Here is a 12,985-nt window from a genome sequence, read left to right on the forward strand (position 1 = left end):
CATTGTTTTACTATACTATATATACTAAAGCGATTCAGCCACTAGTTAGTAAGTCAGTGTTCACGTAATTTCTGCCCATCTATTCATTTGTACATATCATTGCTCCAATTTATTTTATGTTTCTAGCATTGTAAAATTGTTCTCAAAATTCTGATGCAACTCTTTATTATGCTATTTGCTTTACGTCGCACCGACACAGATAGGTCGTATGGCGACGATGGGACAGGAAAGGCCTAGGAACGGGAAGGAAACGGCCGTGGCCTTAATTAACGTACAGCCCCAGCATTTGTCTGGTGTGAAAATGGGAAACTACGGAAAACCATCTTCAGGGCTGCCGACAGTGGGATTCCAACCCAGTGTCTCCCGGATGCAAGCTCCCAGTTGCACGCTCCTAATCGCACGGCGATGCAACTCTTGTTCTATGTTCAACCAGTATATATACATTACTAAAAAATCCAGTTCACATCCATTTTTTAATAGTGTACTCAAATTGAGGCGTAAGTAGTAATATGTACTATCGTACATACGAGGGTCGAGTCATAAGTCATAGCAACTATTTTTTTTCTCTCGCGAACAGGAGACAACACGGAAACTCTAAGATATGCATTTCGAAATATAGGGCATGTACTTATGCATAGTGCCTGAAGACAAATTCTGACTTCAGGAGATTCTCGTAGGAAAGTGACAGAACACAGGCCATTGGTAAACATTACTTTATTATGGTATAGACAGCAAACACACAAGACTACATACAAAGGACAGGCCTCCAGTGGGTACAGACCTTCGAAATACTCACCCAAGGTTTCCACTGTGCGTTGGCAGCGGTGGGACAGGCTGAATACCATTCGCTGCATGTGTATCGCTAACGTGTGACACCTCTCTCCGAAATGCTGTTACGATGTCCTCTTTGTTAGCAAACTGTTGTCCACGTAATGGCTTCTTGACTTTGGGAATTAGATCAGAGTCACATGGGCGTGCATTTCTGCCGCGGAGAACTGCTACGATCGTTGCTCCTGCTTGTTGACTTCCATTTTGTGACGCTCTCACTCACACACTAAACTTGGGGGCATGCTTTGACCCACACTGTTGTTTACATACACCATCTAGTGGCATCATACGAAAGTACATACCGTACGTTTCCAAATGCATATCTTAGATTTTCCGTGTTGTCACCTGTTCGCGAGAAGAAAAAAAAATTGTATGACTTGTGACTCGACCTACGTATATGTAAAAAACAAAAACAAAAAAACAACCAAAAAGCAAAGAATGAAAATATGATGATTCCCCTACCACCAATAGTGAGCAAACAAATAAATAAAATACACCCTCTTATCATGCCCCTTTACCCACAAAACTGATTAAAATTACCACCATATTCTTCCATCCCCCTCACCTGTATTTCTCTCTTCCTTTAAAATGCCCAATTACCGAGCTCGATAGCTGCAGTCGCTTAAGTGCGTCCAGTATCCAGTAATCGGGAGATAGTGGGTTCGAACCCCACTGTCGGCAGCCCTGAAGATGGTTTTCCGTGGTTTCCCATTTTCACACCAGGCAAATGCTGGGGCTGTACCTCAATTAAGGCCACGGCCGCTTCCTTCCCATTCCTAGGCCTTTCCCATCCCATCGTCGCCATAAGACCTATCTGTGTCATGCGACGTAAAGCAAATAGCAAAAAAAAAAAAAAAAAATGCCCTATCTCCCGGCCAGAGAGAGGGTGTTGCCCTCTGGGTGGCCCGCCTCCCCCCTTCAGGGTGGGGAATGAAAGCAATAAAAATAAAAATTCAGCCACACCATCCATAATTCATTCTCATGAATAAACAACTGAATGGAAAATCACACTAGTTTCAGCTGCAGTTCCAGTAGTACAAACAATCCGTTCATCGTTTGTGAGACGTATTAGTGCTCCGACTTCGGGTAATTATTGGATGGGTATGATTGACATGAACACAGACATGTGAAATGAGGAACAACTATTATTGCAAATATTCATATATAATAACAATATTCACAAACGAACGGAAAATACAAAACAATAATAGAGCTCGTTTCTCTTGAACGAGTCTTACGTACGGAGTTTTCAATAACATTCACAAGTAAACTGAAAAATAGAACTTGATTCATAAATACATTTTCTTAATAAATATCTTATTACCGCACTGTACATTATGCATTTCAGGATACGAAATGTGAAAATCTCCACCATCAGATGAACCGCCTGAACAGTCTCCATTGGGAAATGTAGTTCTCTGAAGGAATGCCCGTTTTCTAAGCTCATTTCTTGATATCAAACCATCTACGACCTTCTCCAGATTTAACGCCTTAGCAGCCCCCGAAGACTAACAAACTCCACGTTTTAATGGGGGGGGGGGGGATGGCACTTTGTCCCCCCTTAAGATCTTTTTCTTTTTTCGGGAAGGCAGAAAGTCGGCGCCATTGATTAGTTTCACTGTTAAAGCGTCCGGCTCCATGGCCAAATGGTTAGCGTGCTGGCCTTTGGTCACAGGGGTCCCGGGTTCGATTCCCGGCGGGGTCGGGAATTTTAACCATAATTGGTTAATTACGCTGGCACGGGAATTGGGTGTATGTGTCGTCTTCATCATAATTTCATCCTCATCACGACGCGCAGGTCGCCTACGGGAGTCAAATCAAAAAGACCTGCATCTGGTGAGCCGAACTTGTCCTCGGATACTCCCGGAACTAAAAGCCATACGTTATTTCCATTTCACTGTTATAGCAATATGCACACGTCTCCTTGATAAGGCACATCCTGTTAATGAATACCCATAATAAATCAATTAGTAAGTTTGTAAGTCTTCTTTCATTTTACACTGCACGCCGTACTTTTCCCGTCCATAATTTGCTTTGCAGTACGCTATAACGGCCTTCTCCAAGTGTTCTCGTATAAATCTATGGCGTTTGTTTGTTAAAACTATAGTAGCTTCAATGCGGAGAGTGATCTCTCTACATCTAATGATATGACAGGATATCACTTGAAATCGGGAGCGAGTGTAGGTGTGGTAGATCCACATTACCAGTACCAACCAAATATTTGTTTATAGCTACCATGATGTCGTAGCCCGGATTTCGTTTAAGGACCTGTCCGAGGTTTCCTGGGATACCTTAGTTCGCGTTTCACATTCTCCACAATTTCCAGCGAATCACCAAGACGCAACCCACGTTTTTGTAACTTCATGATTGATTCTGGTATGATTTGAAAGTGTGTGTTAAGTGCCAGTTCCCTTTGAACCGTTTCATTTCCAAAGCAGGTTATGGCATTGATTACTTTACATTTTCTTCAAGACTGCTTGTAAAACACATGTTAAAATATGCACAATAAAAGTCGTAAACATGCATAATAAATTCAAAATATGAAACATATGCACTCTTCTCAAATAAACGCAATTGTGCACATATATGTACTATAAACTTAATAATAATCCAATTGAACCTTCAAACACAATTCCTTGTCGGTTCTGGAGATCTAAATATCGGCAAACAAAATATGCATTTGCATACAAATCAGCTGAAAAAGAAAAAATGTCGGCGAATTGTAGTTCTGATATGGTTATACCTGTGTTTCATTTTACACATAATTAGTAATATAACATATTACGTGAACACTGTAATGTTTTTGTACATATCGAGGCAATTGAGGTAATTATTTAAAACAAAATTGTGTCAGTTCGTTTAGTACTCAGACTATAGTAACTGTAAGTTTTATACCAGGGGATGTTGTCTGAGCCCATCCCAGTAAATACAGGAGTTAAGCAAGGATCTTTGCTGTCACCTATACTATTTCTTATGGTGCTGGATCTTATGATGAAGAAGGCAATGAATCACCGAAGAGGAATTCAGACAGGTTGGAGGACTTGGGACCTCGCGGATGACTTGTGTTTGCTAGCCAGCAGTTTTAAGGATATGGAAGCAAAGCTGAATGATTTAAAAGCCGAAACATCAGAGGTGGGACTGAACATCAATGGGAAGAAAAACAAGGAGATGCGCTATAATAACCGAAATAAGGCACTATTATTGTTAGGAAACCAAGAGATCGAACAAGTCAAGCAGTATTGCTACCTGGGAAGTATGGTCACCATTGAGGGATAAACTGTAGACGATATAGGAAATAGAATTAATAAGACTAAAAGAACATTTGCAATGCTGATACCAGTCTGGAAATCAAGGGAACTTAACACCTATCTTCAATACAAATGTCAAGTCAGTACTGCTCTATGTGTGTGAAACTTGGAAGACTAACAAACAACTGATTAGCGGACTCCAAACATTTGTTAACAGAAGTTTGAGGAATATCCTGAGGATATGGTGGCCATAAGTAATCTCCAATGAAGAGCTATGGAGAAGAACCTATCGAACACCCATTGACATTGAGATACGTCGTAGGAAATGGAAGTGGACTGGACAAACATTGTCGCGAGATAAAACAACATAGCAAGACAAGCCCTCGAATGGAACCTACAAGGTAGCAGGAGAAAAGGCAGACCAAGGAATGCATGGTGGAGGAGTGTAATAGTGGAAGGGATGGAGAAAGGAGGGGAGACCTGGATCGACATCAGGACGATGGCGCAGAACAGAGTCCGGCGGCGGAGGTTCATTGATGCCCCTGCTCCACCTAGGGGACACAGGAAATAAGTCAAGTAAGTCCCAGTAACTGTTGTAAATTAATTAATTTCATACTGAATATATAAATACAATGAGAGTTTTGTCTGTACATTGCTCACAATTTAAAAAGAATGGTATTTCTGTATCGGACGTGCCCACAGAAACAAGGAAATGCACTTTATAATTTTCCGTCATCAGCGCCGAGCTACGAGAAAATCGATTAACAGAATTTAATGAAAATAGGTATGTAGAGTCGAGGAGTAAGAAACTACAGTCTAGGCTATAAATAATTTTATTCATCCTGGATGAAATGATAGTTTAGGGGAAGGCGCCTGAAATTTAATTTTTAAATACCTGTGTTAGGCTATTGGTCCTATCGAAAAGTACTACACAACAAAAGTTATAGGGAAAACAATTTCCGATCATTTATACAGTCGAACCTCGATAACTCGAACCACCATTACTCGAATTTTCAGTATCTCGAAGTAACTTCGAGTTTCCCGGCCTTCTTGTCCTATTCTTAACATGTATTTATTTCTCTATTACTCGAAATTCGGTTACATGAATTTCTCGATTTCTCGAAGCAAACATTTCCTCTCTTGAAGCAAAAAAATACTCTGTAACTCGAATTGTTTACAACATTAACTGTGTTAATTGCGGTTTGTGAGGAAGAGTTAATAAGTAAAGAAAGGGTTACAGTGGTGCTGGGAGCTAATATCACGGGAACCGAAAAACTAAAACTCCTAGTGATCGGAAAATCGGCGAAACCTCGCTGTTTCTCGGGTGTAAATTAATAACCGGTCACGTACGAAAGCAACCGCCGAAGTTACGAATGATAAGCTCTATTAACGAATCTCGGCTGCGTGGTATTGACGAGAAGTTTCAACGTGAAGGGAGGGAAGGTAAAGCGTAACAAACAGAAGAGACTAACAGATTTATGCCAAAGGTGTTAACGGAGGTATGTTTCTTGTTTCACAACTGTATGTACTGTATCCTGTCTTCTAAAAAGTTAGTATGTTATAATTAAAATAATGCCGTAAAATAGAATTTGTTTGTACTCTTTTAAATTAAAAATAATGTACTCAGTATAAGTCCGTAGATACGTATGATTCAATTATGTGCAATATGCGCTCAAAAATGTATTCTCTATATCTAGAAATTTAGATAACTCGAAATAAAATGTAGCTCCCGAGGTGATTCGAGATATCGACGTTCCACTATTTTATTCAGTTTTACCGTACCAATTATGATAAGAGTGGTATTGCAGAGTCGGAAGAAAACTAGCTGTGAAGGCCTACAATATCGAAAGCTCATACAATTGATCAACAATAACATTACATTGACCATTGTTTGTTGTGATGTGCGTTGTGTCTTCTGTTGCCACTCATCTCAGACAGATGGGATTACTGCTGCGTACCGAGTATAGCAGCCTGCCTGAATATTGGAGGGAAATAGCTGGGGAGTTAGGTAACTTTCATCTTTAGCATGCCATTCCTCTGGTTCACACATTTTCTGATACTACTGGGACGTAACACATTGGCTCATCATAGTATTCCAGCTATTCGATCCCTATTCTGAGGCGCTGGCTGGAATGAGCAGTGTGCAATAATGGCAGATGAGTGTTCACGGCTCACGGCTGTCTGCGGCCAGGTCATTCCAGTTCTGGAATGTTAGATCGACAGCGTAGTACTATTCGTTAAAAGTGAGATCATTTGATCGAGTATTTCATATGATAGCATTGCTTTTAATCGCGACATTCCTACTGACGTCATTGTAATGACCTAGTTGAGTTCATTTGGGAAAACCACTAAGACAGTCTTTATGAGGATGTAAAAAGGCAGGTGGAGAGTGAGGGTCTGCGATTGTAATGAAAACTCCCCAACTTGATTGTAACTGATGGCAGGCAAGAGGGCTTACCATTACAGTGAAATTTCCCTAACATAGTTTTCACATGAGAAAAGACGTTTGGTGATTTCCCTGTAGCGTTTCTGGCGTAACCTTAAGAGCTACGCAATTTAATAGGCTACAATCTTACACAGAACGTGAACACTACCTAACTTAGAATTCTGTTTGCAATGTAGAATTCTGTTGCGAAACTTGTGGAAACATGACCCTTAATATGGAAAGATTAAGAATAGAAGAAAAGTGAATTCTAAATCAAACGACCAAGCCTGCCCTCAAACCCACCATTACACTGTATATTTGTTTATTATTTATCTTACCTTGGGATGCATTTTGAGGAACTTATCTTATGAACGAACTTCTCGTTCCTCAAACAATGTTCATAGAATTGGATAAAATGTAGGTCTTTGAAATTAATTGAACTGAGCCACTGATAGCCTATTTCTTTCTGGTGTTTACAGGAAGTGCAATATATTAGCCGTCTTACTAATAAACGATGTGTAACTTGGTATAACTTATACAAGGTTTATACACCGTTTATGTGAAATTCGTTACTAATAAACCGTGTATAAGCCTCCTGTGTATACATCTGTTATAGTTATTCATTGAATTGCTTATACTAACCAGGACCCTTGTATAAGCGTTGTGAAGCAGTGAGTAGCGGAAAAAGAAACGAGTGAGCAGTTTATTTTCGTGGTATTTATTGTCTACAGCAATATAATCGTGGTGAAATATTCGACTTATCCATTTAACATTGAACACACATTGAAAGAATGGACGATAACGTTGATGATCTTCACGGTATTTTAAACTTAGAAGACATACACCATTCAGAGGTTATGGAGGCTAGACAACTTCGTAAAGTAAAACACTTTAAAGAGACGGAATGACAATGATAACTATGAAATAAATGATTGTTGGGCGTATTTTTGTGTAATAATGTGTTACTGCTTAATAGACTTTTGATATTGCTAGTTTATTAAACATTATCTGCCCCTACAAAGATCTTTCTCAAATTTGAGCACATATAAAAAGGGACATATTCCTCGAGATAAAAAAAATGGCATAACTTGAAAACCATACGTAATATGATTTCCATACTCTGTAGTTGAATACGCAGAAATATGATGTATAAATGCCTAATAGAAACTTTTTTGATCAAAGCTTTCTTTTAAGCTACAAAACAATTTTTTCTTTCTCCTGAAAAGTAAGGATTTTGGAATGTGTACCCTTTTCAACTCACCGATTCAATTACAATTGCTTACGTTTTCCGAACTGTCCCAGTTAGGGGCTATTGTTCTTTTCTTAAGCTTTTCCATTTCTCGTTTTGGCGTTCATTACACAACCAAGTTGAAGAAATGTTGATATCAGTATAAGTCAATTTCCAGCTGTCTCACGAAGTGTTACCACTGGCTTTTCGATATGCCGTTCTACTGTGCGACTTTCCGGGAAGTTTTGCTCGCAAATAACCAGCAGAAGCGATCATAAAGGCGGTGAACGTGCGAAATACGTCAGTGAACTACAGGAAGAGATTCCTATGCCTTGGAACGAGTGTATACGTGCTGTATAGTAATACAATGCGTACGGTATACCACGTTTATTAGTAAGAAAAATGTAAAACGCTTATACAGGATTTATTCACTGTATAACTATACAAGAATTAAACAAGGGTTTAAGGACTTTTTATTAGTAACACGGCAGATCATTATTTACACACTGGTCCGCCTCTGTGGTGTAGTGGTTAGTGTGATTAGCTGCCACCCCCGGAGGCCCGGGTTCGATTCCCGGCTCTTTCATGAAATTTGAAGAGTGGTGCAAGGGCTGTAACGGGGTCCACTCAGCCTTGGGAGGTCAACTGAGTAGAGGGGCGCTCTATTCCCACCTCAGCCATCCTCGAAGTGGTTTTCCGTGGTTTCCCCACTTCTCCTCCAGGCACATGCCGGGGCGGTACCTAACTTAAGGCTACGGCCGCTTCCTTCCCTCTTCCTTGGCTATCGCTTCCATTCTCCCCATCCCTCCTACAAGACCCCTGTTTAGCATAGCGGATGAGGCAGCGTGGGTGAGGTACTGGCCCTCCTTCCTAGTTGTATCCCCCGACTCAGAGTCTCGCGCTCCAGGACACTGCCCTTGAGGTGATAGAAGTGGGATCCCTCGCCGAGTCCGAGGGAAAAACCAACCCTGGACAAAAACGGATTAAGGAAGAAAGAAAAAGAATTATTTACACACTGGCATCACATACCTTCAAAACTTAAGAAGAAAATGGTATTCAGCAGTTCATCCGATTTTCATTAGGCAATGCTTTACTGACTTCTTTCCTTTCCTCTTGCGAATTTAAAAAAATTAGATTTGAAAATTGATCGATTCTTGAAAAATATCTCCCCTCTCCTAGTCCCCTGCGTTAATTCTACACACTCTTCAATATTTAAATGAATGTGATCAGTCGCCAATGAGATGAGCTCGCTCTTGATACATTGGTGACTTTGCCAGCAGTTTAATTAAGAACACAAGCGCGTCATTCCCAGTCCTATTCCTTTCCTATCCCATTATTGCCAAAATAACATATCTAAGTTTGTGCGAAGTTAAGCCACTAGCAATTAAATAAATAAATAAGTAAATAATATAATCCAACTCCGCCTGCAGCAATTACTGGGTGGATTGAGTAGCTCAGTAGTTGCTGTTGCCGGTCTCAAGCCCTGATAAATTTGGAGAGTAAAAGAGAATTCAGCTTAGAACTCCTAAAAGCACCCTTGAACTTCAGAAAAACACCAGCTGCAGTATGGACTAACAACCCTTACGATGAGAGTGAACTGAATCGATAATCAGCGACTCACTCGCCCTGGCCTCATGCTCGCCAGCCAAAATCAACCACGAACTTAGCATGATGAAAACACAGTTGCACGGAAGAGGCGTATGAAATTTTACGGACACATAGCACGAATGGACGATTCTCGACTGACCAAAACATCTTTTTCATCATTAACGGAAGCCGACAAACCAAATTACGCTGGTTGTTAAACACTGAAAGTGACCTTGCAGAAACCCACTGGCAACTACACGGACCACAGTCAGACAGAAAATCAGGTCACATAAGTTCACATTCAAGAACCCAACAGACAGGAACTTGAAACTCAAAAATGCTTGGACACAAGAGAGAAGACAAGCCTATAATGAAAGGTTGAGGATGTTTTGGGAAGATAAGAGTAACAAGAAGTCCAGTGCTAAATAATGGTTCTACATGCTCCTTATATGTAGGTCTATATAATAATAATAATAATAATAATAATAATAATAATAATAATAATAATAATAATAATAATAATAATAATAATAATAAAAACCATACTGGTATGCTCAGGCTACTTCAGGATGTCCTTATTTATAGGATATCATCAGCATTAGCTTGACAGCCCCTTATGGGCTCTGACCCTCTTTAAAAAAAATTCGCCATTCCACTCTAATTAGAGCCAGGCTTCTTCAATTTCGAACTCCCAGTGTTCGTATGTCTACCCTCACATTGTCTCCTCACCTCAGCTTTGGTCATCCAAATTTCATAGTTCCTTCTGGCATGGTATTGAAAATGTTCTTGAGGAATCCGTTGTCATTTATACGCAGTAATTGCTCAGCTCATTCCAGCCTTGTGACTTTTAAGGTTGTAATAATATCTGGTTCATTAAACAATTCATAAAGTTCAATGTTTTATTTTCTTCTTCACACCATGTTTCTTAAGTGACCCATAAATGCATCACAATACTATCCTTTGGAATACACTCAGCTGTTTTTCCATTAGATTTTTATAATACCTTAACGTATGGTTAAAGAAAGCTGGAGGTGGCAGAAACGAAAATGCTGCGATGGGCATGCAGCGTGTAAAGGAAAATAGAATCAGAAATTAAACTATACGGGGCTGGGTAAAGGTGGCCAGCGTTGAAGACAAGATGCACTAGTCAATACTAAGGTTTGACCACGTCTTGAGGAGAGGAAGTGACCAAATGAGAAGAAGCCGTTTAAATATGCCTCCTCTCGGGAACAGAAGAAGCAGAAGTAGTTTTCCTAGGGAGGGACTCTATTATCTCGGATCTTAAAGAACTGAAGTTGCAGGAGGATCTAGAAATGAATGTGTCAGCGGGACTGATTATGCTGAAGAAGAAGATAAAGAAGAAGAATATTCACTATTATTACTTTCCTTTTTTACGAACTTCAGTCGTCATGGTAATAAGTTAATTAGTGATGGTGGTATTTACCTTGTGTCAGGCCTGAATCAGATCATATATTTCACAATACTATTTTTTTTTTTTTTGCTAGGGGTTTTACGTCGCACCGACACAGATAGGTCTTATGGCGACGATGGGATAGGAAAGGCCTAGGAGTTGGAAGGAAGCGGCCGTGGCCTTAATTAAGGTACAGCCCCAGCATTTGCCTGGTGTGAAAATGGGAAACCACGGAAAACCATTTTCAGGGCTGCCGATAGTGGGATTCGAACCTACTATCTCCCGGATGCAAGCTCACAGCCGCGCGCCTCTACGCGCACGGCCAACTCGCCCGGTCACAATACTATTAAGCTCTTGAGAAGTCATAGACTTCTCAGAGTTAATAAATGAGCAATTATTTACTCATTAGTTCTCCCCTAAGCATACAGGAACAACTGTTTCTAAAACTCACCTGCCAGCATTTTACGAAACGCGTGATATATCTGAAAGTCAACATTACCCAACATCTGAATGCCAACCATCCGTGTGCAAATAAGCCCGAGGACCCGAGGTGATTCCCCATAGGATCATTTGACATTTCGTCAGCCCAGGTATAGTTAAATGTTTTCATGTGCCATGCTCGAGTCTTTAAGTAATATTTCATTCATTCATTCATTCATTCATTCATTCATTCATTGTTACTTAAACTGCTCAACTTGAAGCTCTTACGCCTGGAATCAGAATTATAGTTGTACATTTTTGCTGGGGTGGTGTGCTGGGTCACACGTTTATCCCCCCTGTAAATGGGGTAGTAGAACAACACCCATGGTATCCCCTGCCTGTCGTAAGAGGCAACTGAAAGGGGCCCGAGGGGCTCTTAACTTTGGAGTGTGGACTGGCGAGCACAGGGCCCTTAGATGAGTCCCCGCATTGCTTCAACTTAATTGTGCCGACCTCCCCACTGTCATCTGTCCTGTCCGACCTCCCATGGTCAACTCTTGTTCTTACCCTACACCGACGATATTACGTGTGGAGGCCTAGGGAGTATTTCATTTTCACTACCTTCGTGGCCCTTACCTTTCTTTGGCCGAGACCGCCATTTTCTGAGTGCCGGACGCCTTCCACGTTTTCTCTCTGATTAGTGTTATATAACACTTCCTCTTAAAACAATATCCCTCTGTGCGGGGGGGGGGGCGGTAGAATAACATGCACGATATCCCCTGCCAATCGTAAGAGGCGATTTAAAGTGGCCTCAGTGGTTCTGAACTTTGGAGCGTGAGTTGGTGACCACGGGGCGCTTAGCTGAGTATTGACATTGCTTCCACTTATTCGTGCCAGGCTCCTCAAGTTCATCTATCCTATCCAACCTCTCTTGGCCAACTCTTCTTCTTTTCCAACCCCGACGTTATTAGAGCATTCGAGGCTTAGCGAGTCTTTCATTTTCACGCCCTTCGTGGCCATTGTCTTTCTTTGGCCGATACCTTAATTTTGCGAAGTGTCAGATCCCTTCCATTTTTTAATCTCTGATTATTGTTATATAGAGGATTTCATAAGAAATAAGAGAATCATTCTTTGGTCATCTGCTGAGAACTCCTCAAAACAGGTTAATACGCAGAATTTGGAAAAGCTTTGGAAACAAAAACAACAACCTGTCTGAATAAAAGAAATAAAAGAAGACATGAAATAATTAAGACATAACACTGGAGGATTTAAGGAATAAATCAAACAAAGTAAATAAATTGAAGAATAGTAAAATTAGATTCCTACTAAAATGTGATAAAAGAGAAACAGCTAAAAGGGTATTTTCAGAAGAAGAACGACAACGAAGATCAGATAGAATGAAGAAATACTGGAAGAACAGAAAAGAAAAAAACATAAAACATCATAGAAGATCGGACAGAAATTGACTACAGTGGTCCAGTGCGGCCGTAAAAGCACAATAATAATAGAGGATGGTTGCCTAGTTGTACTTACTCTTAAAACATTAATCACCACCACCACCACCACCACCACCACCACCACCGGTTTAACGTTTTGTAGTTTTGCAAATATAAATATGGAATAACTTTCGTAAATTATTCTACTTGAACTAGAATTTTTTGTCACTTCCTGATAGTACGTACATTTGTAGTTAGTACCTCATAAAAGAAAAAGGAAAGGCAACAAAAATTCTTCATAAGAATGTACCTGAACATTTCCTCTAGTTAAAATATTTCCAAATTAGCCTTAATGATAATGGTCATCAAGCGCGCTGGTAAAAGTAGCGATAATAAATCGTA

This window comes from Anabrus simplex, chromosome 4 (genome assembly GCF_040414725.1).
Source record: "Anabrus simplex isolate iqAnaSimp1 chromosome 4, ASM4041472v1, whole genome shotgun sequence".
Lineage (NCBI taxonomy): Eukaryota > Metazoa > Arthropoda > Insecta > Orthoptera > Tettigoniidae > Anabrus > Anabrus simplex.